The sequence below is a fragment of the Delphinapterus leucas genome, chromosome 1, assembly GCF_059928025.1.
Source record: "Delphinapterus leucas isolate spDelLeu-1000000601 "Yukka" chromosome 1, BTC_Dleu_Yukka2, whole genome shotgun sequence".
Taxonomy (NCBI): Eukaryota; Metazoa; Chordata; class Mammalia; order Artiodactyla; family Monodontidae; genus Delphinapterus; species Delphinapterus leucas.
The window spans coordinates 30139101-30163241 of record NC_143129.1 but is presented as its reverse complement, the minus strand read 5'-3'; the positions used below and the strand labels follow the sequence as shown (position 1 = coordinate 30163241).

Here is a 24141-nt window from a genome sequence, read left to right as displayed (position 1 = left end):
GACAGTTTTTTTACAGAGGTTTCACTGTGGTGGGGAGCAAAGAGCTTTGGTGGTAGGTAGAGGGGGGCATGGGATTAGGGAGTGTTTTTAAGCATGGGGGAAAACTATGGTTGATAAAAGTGATCCAGTGAGGAGAAAGAAATTTATGATATAGGAGAGAGGGAACATAAATATAGAGATTGGTCTTTGATTGAAGCAGGGCACTTTTTTGGTTTTTTTATAGTAGAGAGGCAGGGGACAAGGGTACAGATACAGGGTTGTGGGAAGATAAAGGAGTTCACTTCTGATTGCTCCTATTATTTCATTAATATTTAAGACAAAGTAATCAGGTGAGAGTGTTGGTAGGTAATGGGATTATTGGAAATTTAATGAGAGAGGAGATGTGTGTGTCAGGGTCCCCAAGACTACCCCCAAGTTAGGTGCTTCACTAGCAGGACTCACAGAACTCAGCATGTAGTTATACTCATGGTTAGTATTTATTATGACAAAAAGCTACAAAGCAAAATCAGCAAAGGGAAAGAGCTCATGGGGCAAAGGCAGAGGAAACCAAACAGAAGCTTCCAAGAATCCTCTCCCATTGGTCACACAAGATGCGTTTAATCCCTTCAGCAGTGAATTGTGACATCACGTGTGAAGTGTTGTCTACCAGTGAAGCTCGTTAAGAACTTAATGCCCAAGGTTTTCACTGGAGCCTGGTCACATAGGCTCCCTCTGCCTAGCACAGATCAAAATTCCAGACACCCAGAACAGCAAGCATTCAGCATAAGCCATATTGTTTACACAGTTTAGGTACACTGAGCCACTTAATCCTATCAGGATTGAGGGAACACTTCTCAAATCTGAGTTCCCAGACTCCAGGCAAGGACCAACCTTGGAAGCGGGTCTTTCTAAGAATAGCAGCCTTAGGCCTGCGATGCCATCTTTTTTCTGCACAATATGAAATAGTGATTTTGGAGGGTAGGAGAGTGACTGTCATAAGGAGAGGTATTGAAATTGTCAGGAATGTATGTTCACATGACATGTGTGGTGATGAGTTTATCAGCTAGTAGGATTGTGATTTTTTTCCCCTGAAGCTACGTCCAGCTGCTCAGAAGCAGGCCGTGTTGTAGTTTTAACTAAGGTGTGCCAAAATAATTTGACTTGTGCAAAAATGGCATTGCTTCTTTTTCACATCAGTCCGAGACAGAGACAAAGGTGGAGTTTCTTGGATTTTAGTCTCAATTGATAATTCCATAGTAAATCCTAAATAAATGATCCTCTCCCCAGTGACAGGAGCTTGTAGGAGTCACAGAAGATAGAATTTGTAAGGAATAACCTGGCTCTCTTCAAGAAAAGAGCACCAGATCCTGAAAATCCTTCACTGTGACTTTTTATGGGGTCCCTTTACCTGGTTTGGTTTTGGGCCAGTTATTTCAGGGTTAGCTGGATGGAGTTTGGGTTTATTATTTCAAGGGCAGATAGATGGAACCAAGAGTGTAAATTTTGGTTTGTTTTTCATAGGTCTATGTGGCTATTGAACAACTACTTAAGATGTAAAGTCCTCAAAAGAAGTGGTTCTTAACTTAGGGTATGCCTCCAAATAACTTGTGTGGCTTTTTCAAAATATGTATGATTTTAAGTCACTTCCAGAGATTATGATTCGGTTAAGTCAGGATGCAGGAAATGGTATGTGAATTTTTAAAATGCTTCCCTGTTGATTCTAATGTGCACTTCTGCTTAAGAATCACAGCTCCAGACTAGAGAATGTCAGCTTAATGTTTATAAAGTTTGGATCCTCCATTAATACTGTGGAGGCAGTTTGTTTTGCGCCCTGTTTTATGCAAGAAACCAGAAGAATTTTGTCATGTTGGGCCATGTGTCTGGCTGGATAGACTGGAGAGCATTGATTGTTTGGACCATGTTTCTCCACCTGGAGGTGCATGCCAGGGAACTGAATCCTTTGGTCAGCCTGCCTAGAACTAAGTGGATTTCTAATAGTTGGGGGAACTTTGGATTCTAGCAAGAGAGAAACTCAACCAAATGTTGCCCTGAAGTCTAGGCTCAGGGACCAATTTAGTATTTCTTTAGGAATCATAGATTGAGAAAATAAATACACTATCTTCAGTGCTATTAAATTCAGGCATGCTCCTGAAAGTGATGGTGAGTGAAAGAATTGATAATTACTTGTTTGACCTTAGGTTTAAACCTACAGATTTAAGTGGGCTGGAAAACTAACCAGTATTTGTAAAACTTTTTATGAGATATTGTATTCTAAATTTCAAATTAATTATTTGGAAATAAATTTCTGGATTATAACTAGTTCATAACTTGTGAACTGCTCGAACTTCAGTTTTTCATTTTGAGAATTGTAGAAAAGTAAATAAATCATTAATTTTTTAAGGAAATAATCCTTATAACATTTTTAATTATAAAATATTAATAATATTTCATTCATTCGTTACTTAAAATAAGCTAGTAAAGCACTTTGAAAGTAAATGTACTACAAACATTTTCATCAGACATAGATCTTCCTTTTTTGGTTTCTAGATACATTTGCTATTATTTTTTAATGCAGAAAGACTGGCAAGTAAGGCAAACTTTGTATTAGCTATTAGTAGATATTATAGTAAAGTATTTTTACAATGGCATGTGAAACCTCTCATTTTTATGGTGGGTTAAATACCTTTTACTCATTTATATTTCTGTTGTTTATGTGTATTTAGAAAGCCTATATAAAAATTTCTATATCATTTAATATCAACAGAATTATAAATGTTTGCTTGCAAAAATATATATGAGACATATGTAACTTTTCAGGACATTGCTGTTGCATCAGTATCTGGATTTTAAGCCATGCTCCTTAGAGCAATGATATTCTGCCACTAAAATAGAATAATGGAAAATTTATTTAGTTGCAGGAGAGATTAAGTCAATGGGTAGAAGTTTCTCAATTTAAAGTTTTTCCTTCCATGAATTAAAAAAATCTTTATTTTAAACATTGTGGTAAAATATACATAACATAAAATTTACCTTTTAAACCATTTTTAAGTGTGCAGTTCAGTGGCATCAGGTACATTGACATTGTTGTGCAACCAACACTACCATCCATTAACAGAGCTTTTTTCATCTTCCCAAACTGTACTCATTAAAAATAACTCCACATTTAACTCCCTCCCTCTGACCGCTGACCTCTACCATTCTACTTTCTGTCTGTGAATTTGACTGTTCTAAGTACCTCATATGAGTGGAATCATACAGTATTTGCCCTTTTTTGACTGGCTTATTTCAGTGGCTATACACTTGAATAAAGGTAAGAACCACTAGCAAAAAGTGAGGTAGAGCTGTACCTTTCTGTTGTTTGCTTTTTACCTGCTCTTAAGCAAGTAGTATTACTGTTTTAAATAGTTTTAAAAAATAATTTATCATCTGTGTTTTAAAAAAATTATATTAAGCAAGATCCTAGATGCCTGCAGGCAATAACAGAGAGCCCATTGCTGCTGCAGTATTGTGCTAGAGAAATTCTGTTGCCTTTTTCACTCAGCTGGCATCAAAATTCTTATATCACATATGTGTAATACATCAAAATTCTTATATCACATATATGTAATATATATATGTAAACACTGGATATGATCCTGCTATTTTCTATACAGATATTTTAGGGTGTTATGTAAACAACTATTTAATTTTAGTTTAAACTCGTTGGAAGTACTGCTTAGGAGCCATAAAAATAATTTTCAGAAAATTGCTTTTCTCACCTTAAGAATATTAATATTGCACTCTTAGGCAATATTTACTCATTCACTCTAAATTTTTCTTTTCCTTTTAGTTCTTATAACTCTTTTTTTATTTTCCTGACTGACTGCTCTGGTTTTACCCAGAACCAGGTAGGTTTTCTCTATTTTTTTTTTTTTTTAGTATTAGGTTTTTTTTTTCTTTTTTTTAATTTTTAAATTTAATTTTATTGTTTTATACAGCAGGTTCTTATTAGTCATCAGTTTTATACACATCAGTGTATACATGTCAATCCCAATCGCCCAATTCATCACACTACCACCCCCAACCCCCTCGCGGTTTTCCCCCCTTGGTGTCCATACATTTGTTCTCTACATCTGTGTCTCAACTTCTGCCCTGCAGACCGTTTCATCTGTACCATTTTCTAGGTTCCACATACATGCATTAATATACGATATTTGTTTTTCTCTTTCTGACTTACTTCACTCTGTATGACAGACTCTAGATCCATCCACATCTCAACAAATGACCCAATTTTGTTCCTTTTTATGGCTGAGTAATATTCCATTGTATATATGTACCACACCTTCTTTATACATTCGTCTGTCGATGGACATTTAGGTTGCTTCCATGACCTGGCTATTGTAAATAGTGCTACAGTGAACATTGGGGTGCATGTGTCTTTTTGAATTATGGTTTTCTCTGGGTGTATATCCAGCAGTGGGAGTGCTAGATCATATGGTAATTCTATTTTTAGCTTTTTAAGGAGCCTCCATACTGTTCTCCATAGTGGCTATATCAATTTACATTCCCACCAACAGTGCAAGAGGGGTCCCTTTTCTCCACACCCTCTCCAGCATATGTTGTTTGTAGATTTTCTGATGATGCCCATTCTAACTGATGTGAGGTGATACCTCATTGTTGTTTTGATTTGCATTTCTCTAATAATTAGTGATGTTGAGCAGCTTTTCATGTGCTTCTTGGCCATCTGCATGTTTTCTTTGGAGAAATGTCTATTTAGGTCTTCTTCCCATTTTTGGATTGGGTTGTTTGTTTCTTTAATATTGAGCTGCATGAGCTGTTTATATATTTTGGAGATTAATCCTTTGTCCGTTGATTTGTTTGCAAATATTTTCTCCCATTCTGAGGGTTGTCTTTTCATCTTGTTTATGGTATCCTTTGTTGTGCAAAAGCTTTTAAGTTTCATTAGGTCCCATTTGTTTATTTTTGTTTTTATTTCCATTACTGTAGGAGGTGGATCAAGAAAGATCTTGCTGTGATTTATGTCAAAGATTGTTCTTCCGATGTTTTCCTCTAAGAGTTTTATAGTGTCCGGTCTTACATTTAGGTCTCGAATCCATTTTGTGTTTATTTTTGTGTATGGTGTTAGGGAGTGTTCTAATTTCATTCTTTTACATGTAGCTGTCCAGTTTTCCTAGCACCACTTATTGAAGAGACTGTCTTTTCTCCATTGTATATCCTTGCCTCCTTTGTCATAGATTAGTTGACCATAGGTGGGTGGGTTTATCTCTGGGCTTTCTATCCTGTTCCATTGATCTATGTTTCTGTTTTTGTGCCAGTACCATATTGTCTTGATTACTGTAGCTTTGTAGTATAGTCTGAAATCAGGGAATCTGATTCCTCCCGCTCCGTTTTTTTCCCTCAAGACTGCTTTGACTGTTTGGGGTCTTTAGTGTCTCCATACGAATTTTCAGATTTTTTGTTATAGTTCCATAAAAAATGCCATTGGTAATTTGATAGGGATTGCATTGAATCTGTAGATTGCTTTGGGTAGTATAGTCATTTTCACAATATTGATTCTTCCAATCCAACAACATGGTATATCTCTCCATCTGTTGGTATCATCTTTAATTTCTTTCATCAGTGCCTTATAGTTTTCTGCATACAGGTCTTTTGTCTCCCTAGGTAGGTTTATTCCTAGGTATTTTATTCTTTTTGTTGCAATGGTAAATGGGAATGTTACCTTAATTTCTGCTTCAGATTTTTCATCATTAGTGTATAGGAATGGAAGAGATTTCTGTGCATTAATTTTGTATCCTGCAACTGTACCAAATTCATTGATTAGCTCTAGTAGTTTTCTGATGGCATTTTTCGGATTCTGTATGTATAGTATCATGTCATCTGCAAACAGTGACAGTTTTAGTTCTTCTTTTCCAATTTGTATTCCTTTTATTTCTTTTTCTTCTCTGATTGCTGTGGCTAGGACTTCCAAAACTATGTTGAATAATAGTGGTGAGAGTGGACATCCTTGTCCTGTTCCTGATCTTAGAGGAAATGCTTTCAGTTTTTCACCATTGAGAATGATGTTTGCTGTGGGTTTGTCGTATATGGCCTTTATTATGTTGAGGTAGGTTCCCACTATGCCCACTCTCTGGAGAGTTTTTATCATAAATGGGTGTTGAATTTTGTCAAAAGCTTTTTCTGCATCTATTGAGATGATCATACGGTTTTTATTCTTCAGTTTGTTTATATGGTGTATCACATTGATTGATTTGCATATATTGAAGAATCCTTGCATCCCTGGGATAAATCCCACTTGATCATGGTGTATGATCCTTTTAATGTGTTGTTGGATTCTGTTTGCTAGTATTTTGTTGAGGAGTTTTGCATCTACATTCATCAGTGATATTGGTCTGTAATTTTTTTTTTTAGTATCTTTGTCTAGTTTTGGTATCAGGCTGATAGTGGCCTCATAGAATGAGTTTGGGAGTGTTCCTTCCTTTGCAAGTTTTTGAAAGAGTTTGAGAAGGATGGGTGTTACCTCTTCTCTAAATGTTTGATAGAATTCACCTGTGAAGCCATCTGGTCCTAGACTTTTTTTGTTGGAAGATTTTTCATCGCAGTTTCAATTTCATTACTTTTGATTGGTCTGTTCATATTTTGTAGTTCTTCCTGGTTCAGTCTTGGAAGTTTATACCTTTCTAAGATTTGTCTATTTCTTCCAGGTTGTCCATTTTATTGGCATAGAGTTGCTTGTAGTAGTCTCTTAGGATGCTTTGTAATTTCTGCAGTGTCTGTTGTAGCGTCTCCTTTTTCATTTCTAATTTTATTGATTTGAGTCCTCTCCTTCTTTTTCTTGATGAGTCTGGCTAATGGTTTATCAATTTTGTTTATCTTCTCAAAGAAACAGCTTTTAGTTTTATTGATTTTTGCTGTTGTTTTCTTTGTTTCTATTTCATTTATTTCTGCTCTAATCTTTATGATTTTTCTCCTTCTGCTAACTTTGGGTTTTGTTTCTTTTTCTTCGTGTAGTTGCTTTAGGTGTAAGGTTAGATTGTTTGTATGAGATTTTGCATGTTTCTTGAGGTAGGCTTGTATAGCTATAAACTTCCCTCTTAGACCTGCTTTTGGAGTGTCTCATAGGTTTTGGTTTGTCATGTTTTCATTGTCATTTGTCTCTAGGTATTTTTTGATTTCTCTTTGATTTCTTCAGTGATTTCTTGGTTATTTAGTAGCATATTGTTTAGCCTCCATATGTTTGTATTTATTACAGGTTTTTTTCCTGTAATTAATTTGTCATATCATAGCATTGTGGTCAGAAAAGATGCTTGATATGATTTCAATTTTCTTAAATTTACTGAGGCTTGATTTGTGACCCAAGATGTGATCTATCCTAGAGAACGTTCTGTGCACACTTGAGAAGAAAGTGTAATCTGCTGTTTGGGGATGGAATGTCTTATAAATATCAATTGAATCTATCTGGTCTATTGTGTCATTTAAAGCTTCTGTTTCCTTATTTATTTTCATTTTGATTGATCTATCCATTGGTGTAAGTGAGGTGTTAAAGTCCCCCACTATTATTGTGTTACTGTCGATTTCTTCTTTTATAGCTGTTAGCAGTTGCCTTCTGTGTGTGGTGCTCCTATGTTGGGTGCATATATATTTATAATTGTTATATCTTCTTCTTGGATTGATCCCTTGATCATTATGTAGTGTCCTTCTTTGTCTGTTTTAACAGTTTTTATTTTAAAGTCTATTTTATCTGATATGAGTATTGCTACTCCAGCTTTCTTTTGATTTCCATTTGTATGGAATATCTTTTTCCATCCCCTCACTTTCAGTCTGTATGTGTCCCTGGGTCTGAAGTGGGTGTCTTGTAGACAGCATATATATGGGTCTTGTTTTTGTATCCATTCAGCAAGCCTGTGTCTTTTGGTTGGAGCATTTAATCCATTCACGTTTAAGGTAATTATCGATATGTATGTTCCTATGACCATTTTCTTAATTGTTTTGGGTTTGTTTTTGTAGGTCCTTTTCTTCTCTTGTGTTTCCCACTTAGAGAAGTTCCTTTAGCATTTGTTGTAGAGCTGGTTTGGTGGTGCTGAATTCTCTTAGCTTTTGCTTGTCTGTAAAGCTTTTGATTTCTCCATCGAATCTGAATGAGGTCCTTGCCGGGTAGAGCAATCTTGGTTGTAGGTTCTTCCCTTTCATCACTTTAAGTATATCATGCCACTCCCTTCTGGCTTGTAGAGTTTTTGCTGAGAAATCAGCTGTTAACGTTATGGGAGTTCCCTTGTAAGTTATTTGTTGTTTTTCCCTTGCTGCTTTCAATAATTTTTCTTTGTCTTTAATTTTTTGCCAATTTGATTACTGTGTGTCTCGGTGTGTTTCTCCTTGGGTTTATCCTGTATGGGAGTCGCTGCGCTTCCTGGACTTGGGTGGCCGTTTCCCTTCCCATGTTACGGAAGTTTTCGACTGTAATCTCTTGAAGTATTTTCTCTGGTCCTTTCTCTCTCTCTTGTCCTTCTGGGACCCCTATAATGCGAATGTTGTTGCGTTTCATGTTGTCCCAGAGGTCTCTTAGGCTGTCTTTGTTTCTTTTCATTCTTTTTTCTTTATTTTGTTCCACAGCAGTGAATTCCACCATTCTGTCTTCCACATCACTTATCCGTTCTTCTGCCTCAGTTATTCTGCTATTGATTCCTTCTAGTGTATTTTTCATTTCAGTTATTGTATTGTTCATCTCTGTTTGTTTATTCTTTAATTCTTCTAGGCCTGTGTTAAACATTTCTTGCATCTTCTCGATCTTTGGCCTCCATTCTTTTTCTGAGGTCCTGGATCATGTTCACTATCATTATTCTGAATTCTTTTTCTGGAATGTTGCCTATCTCCACTTCATTTAGTTGTTTTTCTTGGGTTTATCTTGTTCCTTCATCTGGTACATAGCCCTCTGCCCTTTCATCTTGTCTGTCTTTCTGTGAATGTTGTTTTTGTTCCACAGGCTTCAGGATTGTAGTTCTTCTTGCTCTCTCTCTCCTTTTATAGTAAGGGATGTGTCCTGCCCAGGATTACTTGTGAGGTCCTGGCATGTCCAGAGCAGAAGTTCAGGTTTTCTGAGTCATGGTAGTACTCTGTCCCACTCCTCTTCCTTGCCTTAGGCATTGTCATCAAACTCTCAATTGTAGGAGTTGGGAGCACTTGTAAAACTCTATCTCTGAGTGGGTGGTGCTCAGAGACATACTGCTGCTTGGTGCTCAGGGCAGGGCCTCCAGGTCCCACTACGTCTGCTTCAGTGCAGGCATGGAGTATCTGCCACAGTACACTCAGCAGCTACAGGTGGGCAAGGCTGTGTGCTCTGGGCTGCTTTTAGGAGCCCTGGAATAGCTGCTCCTGTGGGCTTCATGTCTTGTGGGCTGTGGGATACAAGACAGGACCCTGGCTTAGAATTGCCCTGGCTGGGATGAGGTTGGTGGCCCTTTGCTGGCTGACTGCCTCCTTCCCACAGCTTGGGAAACTCAGCCTGCTGATACCCTTAAGAGCTGTGTTTTGAGAAGCTGTGGAATTCCCCAGGCATGTCTGGGGTGTCAGAAGTAGGGACAGAACAAAAAGCCTGAGGGTCTAGGGCTCTGAACCTACATACCCCAACGTGGTTTTGGGTAAAACCAGAGCAGGCAATCGGGAAAAACAGTTCCAATAATTAAAAGGACTTTTAAATGTGTATAATGGTTATTAACTTGAGAGAATGTGGGAGTAATTTTCCCCCCTGTTGTCAACTCCAGAATGAGGGAAAGAATTTGATGGCTATCACCCTTTTAATGTGAAAGAAAAATTAAGAAATGTAATGTTAAAATTTTTAAAAGTACAGGGAACCATATTCTCTGTGATTTTAAGTATGTCAAAATAGAAATATGGAAAAAATAAACATGTTTGCTCAATGACAAAAACAAACGAAAAATTAAACGGAAACATTTTTTCTTGTAATTGCTTCATTAGAGAGGTTTTAATAGGGCACCAGACTGACTTTCCTAGTTTGGTTTGGGCCTAGATTCTCATGTGGCTCAGCATTTTCCCTGCTCACACATGGCATAGTATTCGGGAGTATGGAGGACTGGAATTTGGGAGAATGTGGTGAAGGGGGAGGCAACAGGCCTGGCACTGTATCTGGACTATGGAACAGGCACTAGACAGTTGCTGATGGAGTGTTGGCCACCAGTAGCAGCAGTTATGTCCCAGGGCACCTGAGAGGCAGTTTTGGCCCTGAGAAAGGGTTCTGACACCCTGAACTGCTGTACTGGGATCCCTGGCTGGCAAACTTACCTTAGAATGAGGAGGAGAGGGAGAGGGCTAAGAAAATGATTCCTATCAGTAGCCAAAACAATCTTCCTCACATACTGCAGGTGATCCCTGTTAGAAAACAAAGCCTCCAGCATGGAGTCCTTTTTAAAGATACCGTCATTCACTTATACCTGAGAGTCAATTAAAATCAGATTAAAACATTTTGTGAAAATACAAATTGTCAATTTCGCTTAAAATTATCTATTAAAGCTCAGGATTGTGATACTCGTCTTCAAATTGAGGTAGCTGTACCATTAGTGCATGAAGGCACCCCAAGGGTATGTGGGTACATATAGTTTAATGGGATTCAAATTCCAGATCCTCAACTTCCGTAAGTATTCTTTTCTAAAATCCATCTGTTTGAGAACACTATGAAGTCTGTTTTCTTTTTCCACTCCCATTTTATAATTGCTCGTCTCCCGCTTTATAAGATAAAGGCAAACTTCTTGTCTCAAATCTATGGTTCATGCTTTAGCTTGTGAAAATCTCTTGGGTGCAAAACAAAAGGGACTATTTGAGAATGCATAGCTCCCAAGGGAGGGCATAACAAAAAGCGCTATAAAAAGTATTGAGGCAGGTGTTTTATTTCACTAGCTTACAAACTGGTAACGAAGCTCTATATGTCATCCATAATCTTTCTGAAGACTCTGAAGCAAAATGGCTGACATTGGGCTATGTAATAACACACTCACTTGAGTTAAAAATTAAAGTCAGACCTTTTCTAACAAAATAAGTCTTATGTTATAGATTGGTTTGATAATGAGGCTTGGCTTTGCCAATTAGATTATATGGTGGACATTTCCCATAAATTTTCATAAATTCCAGGTTTTAATAGAATTCTATTTAAAGCATATATGCAGTATGAAATATACTGGAAATCACATCATTTACAACTGTTAAACCTATAATTATTTGAGCTATAATTTAAAATTGTTCAAAGGAGTACGTTGTTTTTCAAAACCTTTGTAGAGCTAGTATGTGAACAAAAATAATTTCATGACCACTGCTGGGGTGTTGTGGGAAAAGCCTGGGTTTTAGAGTCATTCTGAGTACCCTAGCTTTGGATCTTGTTCTTGGCAATATGCCTTTAGAAGTTGACTTAAAAACTGCTTAAGAGTTTTATCCAATGTATCTATTCCTAATTTTCTAAAAGGTTTTAAGTTTTTTGTTATTTTAATATAGATTAGTATTGCATTTGATTATTTTTTTGTGTTTGTTGAGATAATCATTTGATTTTTCATCTTTATTCCATTGATGCGGTGATAAACATTAAGTTTGAATATTGAATCAATCTGGCATTCCTTCATTAAGCCCAACTTAGCTGTGATGTATAACATATTTTTAGATTTGATTTACTAGTGCTTTGATTATGTTTTTTTTGCATTGTGTACACAAGAGAGATTCTTTTCTTTTGATGTCTGTGTAAAGTTTTGGCATCAACATTATGCTGGCCTCACAAAACACGTTGAAATGTACTTCTTCATGTAATGTTGGTGTCATTACTACCTTAGATATTTGAAAGTTTGGAAGAATTCAATGACAAATTTATCTCATCCTGGAGTTTTCTTTCCAGAGAGATTTTAAAGTAGGGATTCAGTTTCTTTATTAGATGTAGGATTATTCAAGTTTCCTATTATTTCTTGTGTCATTTGACAAGTTGCATTTTTTAGGAATTTGCCCACTTAATGTTAATTTAAAAATTTATTGGCATAAACTTGTTCTAAATGATGATTTTCTGGTTACTCTCTTAAGATCAGTAATTGTGTACATTTTTAAATTCTAATATTGCTTATTTACGTCTTCTCTTTCCTTGGTCTCTTTTTAGAGATCTTGTGAAAAGATCTTGTCAGTCTTGTGAAAGAACCAATTTTTTGTAATGTTGATTTTCTCTATTTTCTATTAATCTGTATTCTCATCTGTATTATTTTCTTTCATTTACTTTTGTTCTTTTCCCCATCTTTTAAAGTTCTTTGATTAGCCTGTTAATTCTCAGCATTCTTCTTTTCTAATATAAATTTTAAGGCTTTAGATTTCTAAGTACCACTGTAGGTACATCCCACACATTTTGATATGTTGTCTTTTTATTATTGTTCCATGTTAAATGCTTTCTTATTTCCTATTTCTGTTTTCTTCTTTGAACTATGAGTTGTCTAGAGGTGTGTTTTAATTTCCAAATGCTTTAAAAAAAGTTATTATTTAAAAAAATTTCCAACTTATTTCCATCGTGGCCTAGTATTTGTTCCATGTATATAAATGTTCCACATGTTTTTCAAAATAATGTTTCTCCTGCAGTCGTTGTATGTGTCCAGTAGACCCAACTTGTTATTTAGATTTTCAGATTTTTGTCTGCTTCACCTATAAATTATTGTGTATTAAAGTTATCTATCTTGATGGGGTATTTTCCAGTTTTTCCATGTAACTCTCTCAATTTTTGCTGATTATATACTTTGAGTAATACTAGATTAATTAAATGATGAAATGTAGAATTATTTTATTTTCATGATGATTTGCACCTTTTATGTAATGACAATCGTTATCTTTAGTTAGGATTTTTGCCCTATAGTTCCTCTTTTTTTCCCTTATTATAAATAATGTGGCTTTATTTTGGTTATTTATGTGGTTTGTTCTTCCATCCTTTAATTTTAATTCTCTCTGTATTCTTGTGTTTTGATGTTTTTTGGAAAAGCATCTGACTGGATTTTTCTCTCTCAGTGTGAAATATTTGTATTTTGACTGTAACAGGCCATTTACATTTATTGTAAATACAGAATTATTTGGATTTAATTCTACCATTTTTTTTCCTTTTTAAAAAGACTTCGAAAATATTTATTTTTGCATATGTTCTCACTATCTTTTAGATTAATTCAGTTTATTTTCCTGAATCAATTTTCCCCTCTACTTGTTTGATTGACAAACATCCCATTTCTTTTCCTTTAGAGATTACCCATTTGAAACTTAATACATGTAAGTTATCAAACTGTGAAGTTAATCACTGTCTTTTATGCTTCTCCCAAGGATGCTCTCCTGTGATTCCTAGTCTCTATTTCTTTTGAGAGAGAGAGAATCTAATTGAGATAGCTTGGATCAAGTGTCTCCTTCTGGATCATAGCCATTGTAAGGAGTGGGGGAGGGGGAGGGTTTAGTAGAGATATGGCCACTAGGTTCTTCTCTTTTACCCCTTACCACCCCTCCTTTCCCTTCCTTGTACCATATATTATTGTCTCTTATCTGCCATTCAGGAGATATCTACTACAGAATTGCTGCAAACCCAAATATATCTAATTCTATATACTTTCTGTAAGACTTTTTTCCTCACAGATTCACAGTTTGGGGAATTGTGGGGAAATCTCTTCTTCCTCCTCCTCTTCCTCCTTCTCCCCCTTCTCTTTCCCCTCCTTATCCTTTCCCTTCTCTCCCTTCTCCCTACTTCCCCTTCCTGTTTTTTTTTTTTTTGTATATGTGAATATTTGAAACCTATCAAAGTCAGTCCCCCCACCCCAACTGATCATCTCTCCATGGTTGTGCTGTTTCAGAAGGCTTGGGTCATTTATGTCTTTTTCATTGGTATGTCCCTTCTTTTCCATTAGTGCTTATCTGCTTGAGAATTCCTAGGAAACTTTGAATGTGACATAGGTGTTCCTATACAAATAAATGACACTTGTGTGTCTCACACTCAAAGGTTTTAGCAGGCAAAGACGTTCTTCTGAAGTCTCCACTGGCTATCATTCTTTTCATTTTAACTTGAGCTCCTTACCATTTTTATTAATCGTCTTATAGCCATGTCTTCCCTTTTTGATTTTTTCATCTTATCTGTTTATAAAATACTTACCTTATCTTGCCAGTACCTTTGGGTTAATAAATAGTCTCCATAAAGAAACTGAGAATTAGGTTAAGAAACTTATCCACTATTACATAGCTATTCAATTACAGTCAGGTTTGGAACTCAGGATCCAAACTGTGAAGACAGAGCTCTTAATTATTTGATATATTTGATTTAAGGCTTTTTAAATGTATGTTTTAAAATCAAGTTATTAAAAAAAAATTACCTACCATTTGCCCCATTTTCTATTATAAAGTTCTTTTTCTCTTACTACATTGCAAGAGCTCTTTGAATTTTAGGAATAGCAACCCTTTGACCTTCACAGTTTACAGGTATTTTCCCTGTTTGTAATATAATTTTCTTTTAAATTTATTCAGAGAATTAAAAAAATCTATAACTTTTAGATGAGCAACAAGGATATATTGTATAGCACAGGGAATTATAGCCATTATCTTGTAATAACTTATAATGGAGTATAATATGCAAAAATACTGAATCACTATGCTGTACACCTGAAACTAATATAATATTGTAAATCAACTATACTTAAATAAAAAATGTAACTTTAGGGCTTCCCTGGTGGCGCAGTGGTTGAGAGTCCACCTGCTGGTGCAAGGGACACGGGTTTGTGCCCCGGTCCAGGAAGATCCCACATGCTGCGGAGCGGCTGGGCCCGTGAGCCATGGCCGCTGGGCCTGTGCGTCCGGAGCCTGTACTCCGCAACGGGAGAGGCCACAGCAGTGAGAGGCCCACGTACCGCAAAAAAAAAAAAAAGTAACTTTAAAATTCTGTTAAATCTTTCTGTCTTTTCCTTTAGAGTTTTTGCTTTTGGCATATGATTAGAAAAGTTCCTCCTCATCCCAAGATCATAAAAATGTCCTAATACATTTATGGTATACATAGGTTGTTTTTTAGATAATCTACCTATATTTAGACTGATACTTTTTAAAAAAATTAATTTATATTATTTATTTATTTTTGGCTTCGTTGGATCTCTGTTGCTGCACGCGGGCTTTCTCTAGTTGCAGTGAGTGGGGCCTCCTGTTCATTGCGTTGCACGGGCTTCTCATTGCGGTGGCTTCTCTTGCTGCGGAGCACGGGCTCTAGGCGTGCAGGCTTCAGTAGTTGTAGCACGTGGGCTCAGTAGTTGCAGCTCACGGGCTCCAGAGCGCTGGCTCTGCAGCTATGGCACAGGGGCCCAGCTGCTCCGAGGCATGTGGGATCTTCCCGGATCAGGGCTCTAACCCACGTCTCCTGCATTGGCAGGCGGCCTCCCAACCACTGTGCCACCAGGGAAGCCCCTAGACTGATACTTTTTAAATACATTTTTAATAGCTGGTAAAACAAGACCCTTCATATTTCTTTTTAAATGTTTTAAAAACATGTAAAAAATATAAACAAAGTGTCCAAACTATTTTTGTTTACTTTTGTCATATTTTAAACGTATGGAATAATTTAAAAACACCATTTTATAGCAGTGTTCTCACCAGCTGAGTGGAAATAAATTTATATAATGTCTATATTTTCTCTTTTTTGAGATTTACTTCCCATAAAACTGTTATATAAAATTTCCTGTGAACCTATTATTTATTTATGCATTATTAATAGTGATGATAACTGAAGATATTTGAAAGAAGTATGTGATGAGAGTAAATTGTTACTATGGGAAGACTAAGTAGTCATTTCTAGCACAGTGGCTGGTACTGAACAGGAGCTCAATAAGGAATTAAATGTAGAATTAAATGATTAATGAAGACATTTTATTGGTGAATTTATGAGACTCAACCTTATAGAACTGATCAAATTAGGGATGCTAATATATTTGCTAGTCTTATAGGAAGCAAAGTGGGTGAATTTAGAATGCTAGTTTAGTGATTTACAATAAAGAATATATCTATCGAGCATTGGAGTTAGTTGTGTCAGCCCTACTGGTGCTTTTTTTTTCTTGCAGAAAATATTTTATTAGAAGTTTGCCTGAAGAATGGAGCTGGAATAAGGATAGTTACTCTAATGGATTTAAGTTTTGGTAGCCCATGGCAGGAATGGGCTATTCCATGGCAGGAATGACATGTCAGGTGGATTAATGTTTTGTTCATTTGTCAGCATCCCCATCTACTGTGCATGAAAGACTACTACTTAGGTTTCTCACTCACAAATATTCTCTCCTGATCAATATTGTCCTCCTGGACACATTCTTTCTTTAGTTATATGATTGTTTTACCATCAGATCATGCTCTTAGGAACAGTTATTTAAAAAAATTTACATGTTATATTAGGTTGGCCAAAAAGTTTGTTCGAGTTTTTCCATAATCCCAAACTAACTTTTTGGCCAACCCAATACATGAACACAGGTTTATTTAAACCATTCAAACAATATATAAGTATAATTAGCATTTATTGAGCCTTTATATACATGAAATATCATGTTAAGTATTTTATTTTCTTATTTAATTGTAAAACAACACAACAACAGCACGAAAGTACTGTATACCAGTGTTCCCAGCAGCATTACTCACAATAACCCAAGTGTTCATTAACTGATGAATGGATAAAAGAATGTGACACACACACACACACACACAATGGAGTATGATTCAGCCCTAAAAAGGAATGAAGTTATGATACATGCTACAACATGGATGACCCTTGAAAACATTATGCTAAGTGAAATAAGCCAGAAATAAACCACATGTTGTATGGTTCCACTTATATGAGATACCTAGAACAGGCAAATCAGAGAGAAATAAAGTAGATCATAGAGTTTACCAGGGACTGGAGCAAAAGGGGAATGGGGAACAATTGCTTAATGGTTGCAGAGTTTCTGTTTGGGGTGATGAACAAGTTTTGGAAATAGAAAGCAGTGATGGTTGTACAACATTGTGAATGTAATTAATGCCAGTGATGTACCCTCAAAAGTGGTTAAAATGACATATTTTATGTTATATATATTTACCACAAAATAAAACTGAAAAAACAACCAACCTGTTGACTTAGGTTCTATTATTTCTATTTTGCAATGAGGTTCATAAAAGATAAGTAACTAGTATGAGATCATATAGCTAATAAGTGACAAACCCTAACCTTGAACTCAGGTCTGTCTGACCTCAGATTCCATATTCATAATCAAATGTTTCTCTGCTTTCAGTAGTAAAGGTGAAAGTCCCTCCTTTTCTGTGCCCTATGTCCATTCTCTTTCACAGAAGTTCTCTGTATTAATTGTTTGGCCTATATCCTTTTAGACTCTTTTCCTATGCATTCATTTAGGTATATGTGTGCAAATAACTGAGCTTATTTCTGTTTCATTGTTTTGTTGGTCCAGGGTTCAGGAAGCTATGACACCATTGGACAAATCTGGCTCACCACCGGTTTTTATTTTAAAGAAATATTTTGTAAGGAAAGAAAGATTTTGTAAAGAAAGATGTTTTTAAATCTGTGCAATAAGTTCACGCTGTCTAGTTCCTAGTTCCTTCTAGTGTGTCATAGGAAGTAGAATTCATTGATGCTGGGAATGTGGAAAATGACATTCTCAGGCTATCATATGGCTTAAAAGGCTGATTTTTTTTTAATCAGGTGATATTTTCTGTGATGACATGTAATTTGGTTTAATATGTCTACATACTTAATGCCTTTTAGAACGTGATTTCTTTTTTTAACTTATGTTTTTTGTATTTATATTTTCTTTTTTGTTTTCTTAGGTGGGAGAATTTTATTTTATTTTTGTGGTTTTTTTTTTAAACATCTTTATTGGAGTATAATTGCTTTACAATGGTGGGTTAGTTTCTGCTTTATAGCAAAGTGAATCAGCTATACATATATATATATATATATATATATATATATATATATATATATATATATCCCCATATCCCATATCTCCTCCCTCTTGCGTCTCCCTCCCACCCTCCCTATCCCACCCCTCTAGGTGGTCACAAAGCACTGAGCTGATCTCCCTGTGCTATGCGGCTGCTTCCTACTAGCTATCTATTTTATATTTGGTAATATGTATAAGTCCATGCCACTCTCTCACTTCGTCCCAGCTTACCCTTCCCCCTCCCCATGTCCTCAAGTCCATTCTCTATGTCTGCGTCTTTATTCCTGTCTTGTCCCTAGGTTCTTCATAACCATTTTTTTTTTTTTTTAGATTCCATATATATGTGTTAGCATATGGTATTTGTTTTTCTCTTTCTGACTTACTTCACTCTGTGTGACAGACTCTAGGTCTATCCACCTCACGACAAATAACCCAATTTCGTTTCTTTTTATGGCTGAGTAATATTTCATTGTATGTATGTGCCACATCTTTATCCATTCATCTGTCGGTGGACACTTACATTGCTTCTGTGTCCTGGCTATTGTAAATAGAGCTGCAATAAACATTGTAGTACATGACCCTTTTTGAATTATGGTTTTCTCAGGGTATATGCCCAGTAGTGGGATTGCTGGGTTGTATGGTAGTTCTATTCTTTTATTTTAAATTAATTTTTATTGGAGTATAGTTGCTTTACAATGTTGTGCTAGCTTCTACTGCACAGCAAAATGAATCAGCCATACATATACATATATCCCCTCCCTTTTGGGTTTCCCTCCCATTTAGGACACCACAGTGCATTAAGTAGAGTTCCCTGTGCTATACAGTAGGTTATCATTATTTATCAATTTTATACATAGTACTGTATATATGTCAATCCCAATCTCCCAATTCCTCCCACCCCACGCCTTTCCCCCTTGGTATCCATACATTGGTAGAACATCATTTCTTAATCTAGGATTATGAAGTATTTAGTAATCTTTCTGCATGATATATAAAATTTGAGGTATATGTGCTTTTTCTTTTCTTTTTTTTTTTTTGCTATACACAGGCCTCTCACTGTTGTGGCCTCCCCCGTTGCGGAGCACAGGCTCCGGATGCGCAGGCTCAGCGGCCATGGCTCACGGGCCCAGCCACTCCGTGGCATGTGGGATCTTCCCGGACCGGGGCACAAACCCGTGTCCCCTGTATCGGCAGGCGGACTCTCAACCACTGCGCCACCAGGGAAGCCCTGTGCTTTTTCTTTGGGAGGAGTTCATAGCCTTATACCATATTCTTGAAGTAGTCTGTGATCTCTCTGTAAACTCTCCCTTTTTTTGAGTTATTGATTAAGAGGTTTTTTTTTTATTTTAAATAAGGTTTGAGTAGTTATAAACAGCATATAGAGAAGTAAATTGGTGATTTAAATTCATTATTTTATCATATATGCACGTTACTATTTAAAATAACATTAAATTTCAATGACTATACCTTTAATTTCTTGACTTTTTTTGGTAGATTTTCATATCTGTTTTATCATTTATAGTCTATCTCTTAGTCGTCATTACCCACTTATTTTATGGTGTTTTTTAGATTGTACTATTCTCTTGAGTTCTTGGGGGTACTAATGTTCCTGTTTGTTTCAATTGCCTACTTTACACTATGGTGGACTATTTCCTCATGTGGTTTAACTTTTTAGATTGCGAGCTCACTTTTGATTGGGGTACATTTTTCTGGGTTGAGTTCTATTCTCTCTGAGTGCTTTGCTCTGTGGTGTTGGGACTAGATTTAATACTGATTTCTTGGCTGAGGATTCCTTTGCCACATGAGCAGTATAAATTCAGACTCCAAACTGTCACATGCTCCCCCATTACATTACCCCCCACTCCATCCTGGGCTGCTCACCTAAACCAAGAGTCAGAATTTTTGTTATTCCCTTACGTGGAGAAAGGGTCCTGGGTCCTGATTTTAATCAGGAGTATTGATTCCATTCTTTTCCCCCTCTTAGGTCATGAGCAATACCCACATGTTTCCTGTGGATCTGTTAGCGACTGTGCCCAGGACCAATATTATGCTTTTTGCAGCATCTGCACCTGTGTTTTGATTGGACTTCTTTATTTCTGGCTCTTGGGAATTTCCCCATGTCTCTCTCTCTCTCTCTCTCTCTCTCTCTGTTTTTTGAGTTTGAATGTATATTTAAAATTTCTCATGGGTGTCTCTTATTCAGCATTTCTGTGGGTTTGTTGCATGGTTTTATGTGTGTGGATCCCTGTCACTTTTGCCTGTTAAGGTGCCAAAACCATAAACACATATGGATTATTTGGAAACTTCTTTCAGTAATCAGTTATTTAAAAAATTAAAAAATACTCTGTCAAAGATACTATTTTATGGGCTTAAAAATGAATAACACAGTGCTACACTTGTCCTCCTGTCATTGCTAAACATCTCAGAAACATACCACTTGTAATTTTATTCTTTGTACAGGTGATTAGTATATAGTTGCAGTATATTTCATAATCTACCATATATTAATTTAAAACTACATTGTATATTTTATTTGTAAAATACAGACATAAAACCTGATAAAATTGGTAAAAGTTTAATGTGACTTCAGTAACTATTCTTTTGTCATTGCTCCCTCGTATTTCTCTTCCTCCCTCCCTTTTGCATGGATTTTCTCCCTGCCTTAGTTTTGGTCCCTGATTCTCATGTTCCTCCACTGCAGATTAGTATCAGCATCCATAGTGGAAGGACATGCAGTAGAAAGGATAAGGGAGAGGACACATGGAAGGATGGACACCCACTGGAGAAATCTGAGAGGAAAGGGAGGAAGCAGAATCATGGGTGAAGGGAAGGTTAAAATCTCTTGCTCCAGTACTCACTGTTCTCTTCTAGGCCTCTTTATGCCTTCAGGCTCTGTCTTTGTTTTTATTCTTCATCTTCTCACTTTCCACTTTCTTTTTCTATTGGAACCACTAACTAGGTTCCTTTCTCAAGCCATGGCAGCTAATATTACCAGTGGTTTGAAACCAGCAGACTGTTCCCATGAGGCCTGGACAGTAGCTGTTGGGAGGAGGCAGGCTGGAGGGGAGGACTGAAGGAGACTCCATGTTTAGATCTTGGGCTACATTCAGCAGGGAAAAGGGTATGCCTTGCAAGGTATACCTGGCATTTCATATTGAAACTTTGAATTCTTTTTACTTTAGAATCATTCATTCATTTATCCATTCGTTTATCAGTGTACAGTGAACCAGGCAGTGTGTGAGTGGCCCAGATAGAAATATGCTTTCTTTCCAGCTTCAAAGAGATTTTTTTTAACTTAGAATTATTTCATATTTGATTTCTTAAATTCCAGTATCTGTGTTAATTTCAGAACTTTTGGGAAGAAAGAGACATGTTATATTGGAAAGGCTTTGGAGCCTGACAGATCAGAGCTTCAATCCTATTAGTACCACGTACTAGTAATCTTCAGAATTTATTTTACCTTTCTGAACCTGTTTTCTTTTCTGTAAAATGGGAATAATAATACTTGTCATTCATCTCTCCTTCTCTTCATGCATGTGCTTGGTATCTTTGTGCAGAACTAATTTTCTCCCCAGCTTTTAGCCTTGTGGTAGAACGCTTACCCCAATAACTACTGAGTTTTTATGTTAATTCTTATAACCACTTGCAGAGACTAAGTCTTTCTGAGTTCAGTTGTAAATTATTTGTTCCACAGCTTTGGTCAGTTTTCTACTCTGGATCACTTTACTCTGACCTGTGAAGTGTGGCCCCACAATATATACTTAACCTTCCCCTGAGATTCTAGGGGAGATTTTCAGAGAAAGGAGAGCGAGGTGGCGTGGCACAGATTTCAGAAAGTATGTGCCACAAGTGAAAGCACTGAACTGGACAGCACTAAAGAAAGTCAACATATTGTTATCATTAGATGGTGTAGTACTTTGTGAAAGGTCACTGAATATAGCATTTATTCAGTATAGACATAGCCATTGTTTAGCAGTACAGCAGACTGGATTGGGCCCTTATATTGCCTTGATTTTTGTCAAGGACAGTAGTGTAGTGATTATTAATTCTTTGAAAATTACTGTAATGAATACAGAGTTTTTGCAGCTAGTCTTATATATCCAAAATTATTTAAATTACACCGAGTGCCTGAAATGGCCTTTTGGTAGATACAATTCATGATTCTTTTTTTACATATCTTTGTATAAAGCATTTTTGGGGACTTCCCTGGTGGTGCAGTGGTTAAGAATCCGCCTGCCAATGCAGGGGACATGGGTTCGAGCCCTGGTCCGGGAAGATCCCACATGCCGCAGAGCAACTAAGCCCGTGCACCACAATCAGTGAGCCTGCAAGCCACAACTGCTGAGCCTGCGTGCCACAACTACTGAAGCCCATGTACCTAGAGCCTGTGCTCTGCAACAAAGAGAAGCCCCCCACTCACTGCAACTAGAGAAAGCCTACGCACAGCAACGAAGACCCAACGCAGACATAAATAAATAAATAAATAAATAAATAAAGCATTTTTGTTAGATAGTGCTAATGAACTTTTGGCAGTAAATTGAGTGTATAATCAAAATTTTCAAATGCAATATAGAAATAAATGTTCCAGTAGTTGAAATTGTGAATCATCTCATTCTATTTCATGATTACATTTAGTATCTGACCCTCAGCTCTAATAATTGTGTTAGGGCATCTTTTAAACTGTCTCAGACATTGTGAATGGAGTGCTCAGTAATAAATTGTACAGCTTTTAACTTTGTTTGAGTTCATTTTCTTTGTACTATCTGAGTACCATAAGATACGTATATACCCCTCTATAGATTTAATAGTTATTGTTGCTTATTTGTACCACAGATTATAATAATAGGTATAATATACCTTAAGTGTTAGCTCTGCAGCAACTTTTTTTTGGGACTTCTGCTTTATCCTTCGGAGGAACTTGAAGTATGTATTACTAATACCTTTGTTTTGTGACCCTGAGATATAGTAGAAATCAAAGCTCCTTTTAAGTATTGGAGATTGATGTTATAATTTATTTGAATTATAGTTATGCTCCTTTTTCAGTTCTAATAAGGCCTTTATGTATCAACCCATTGCTGGATTGTCTCTGTGGACCCCCACTTGGGCCCCAGTCTGGTCAAAGCCCCCTGCCTCAGTGGGGGTGCGGTGTGGGGGAGAGTCTTTTCCCGTGAGGATTTACACAGCCAGTAACCAAACCAGTGCTGAGACTGAAACAGCACAAGCTTTGTTCAATGGCCAGAGAATGGAGAAGCAGGAACTTAGTTCGCAAATCAGTTTCTTTTAGAGGGAGCAGTCAAGGCGAGATTTTTAAACGTAGGGTTAATGAGGGGGAGGCACATGCATTGGTTTTACTGGAATAGGCAGTGTTCTTCCTGGAACTGGTATGCCACCTCCTTTTCTTCCTGCTATGGTCCGGTACTTCCTGTCATGGCTGTTGGTGGGTGTGTCATTTAGCATGCTAATGTATTAAGGTGAACGTGTAATGAGGCTCAGGGTCTACTGGAGGTCAGGTCTCTCACCATCTTGGGTTTCACCAGTTCTAACCAGGTCTGGTGGCCTTTTGTTTTTCTCTTCTGGTGGTTTCCTGTAAGACAAAGATAACACTCCCCCCCAGCTTAGATTCTCTCAAGGAAGGGGGAGAGTTAGAGTCTGGGAGTAACAGCCATGGTAAGAAACCCATCTTGTCAAATTGTGTGTGTGTGTGTCTGTGTGTGTGTCTGTGTGTGTGTGTGTCTGTGTGTGTGTGTATGTTAAGGTTTCTTCCTTAAAAAGCTTTATTGAAATATAATTCACAGAGTAAACAATTCACTCATTTGAAGTATGCAATTCAGAGGTATTATCTTACTGTTTTATCTTATTAATTTAAAAAAGTTGTGGTAAAGTACAATTGACAATGTGGAGGTTAAGGGTGCTGACCCCTGCACAGTGGAAGATCCACCTATAACTTTATAGTGGGCCATCTGCATCTGCGATTCTGCATCAGAGGTTCAGAACCAACTGCAGATAGTGTAGTACTGCAGTATGTATTTATTGAAAAGAATCCGCTTGTAAGTGGCCCCTTGCAGTTCAAACCCGTGTTGTTCAAGGGCCAACTGTATGTAATACAAAATTGCCATTTTTAACCATACAATTTATTGGCATTAATTACATTCACAGTGTTGTGCAACCATCACCACTGTCTATTTCTAAAACTTTTCATCATCCCAAAGAGAAATTCTAT

The 24141-nt window shown here is 36.8% G+C and overlaps 1 protein-coding gene across 23 annotated transcripts in view; it reads left to right on the top strand.

Annotated features, from left to right (window-relative positions):
• CDC42BPA (CDC42 binding protein kinase alpha) overlaps positions 1-24141 on the top strand; it is a 326652-nt gene that overhangs the window by 32347 nt on the left and 270164 nt on the right. Inside the window, exon 1 of one of the 23 annotated variants that reach the window (XM_089907504.1) lies at positions 20064-23588. The exons of the other annotated variants lie outside the window; for them this stretch is intronic. The gene's annotated coding sequence lies outside the window, so the exon portion shown is untranslated. Of the gene's footprint in view, positions 1-20063; positions 23589-24141 lie in introns of those variants that run through there. 23 annotated transcript variants of the gene reach the window in all.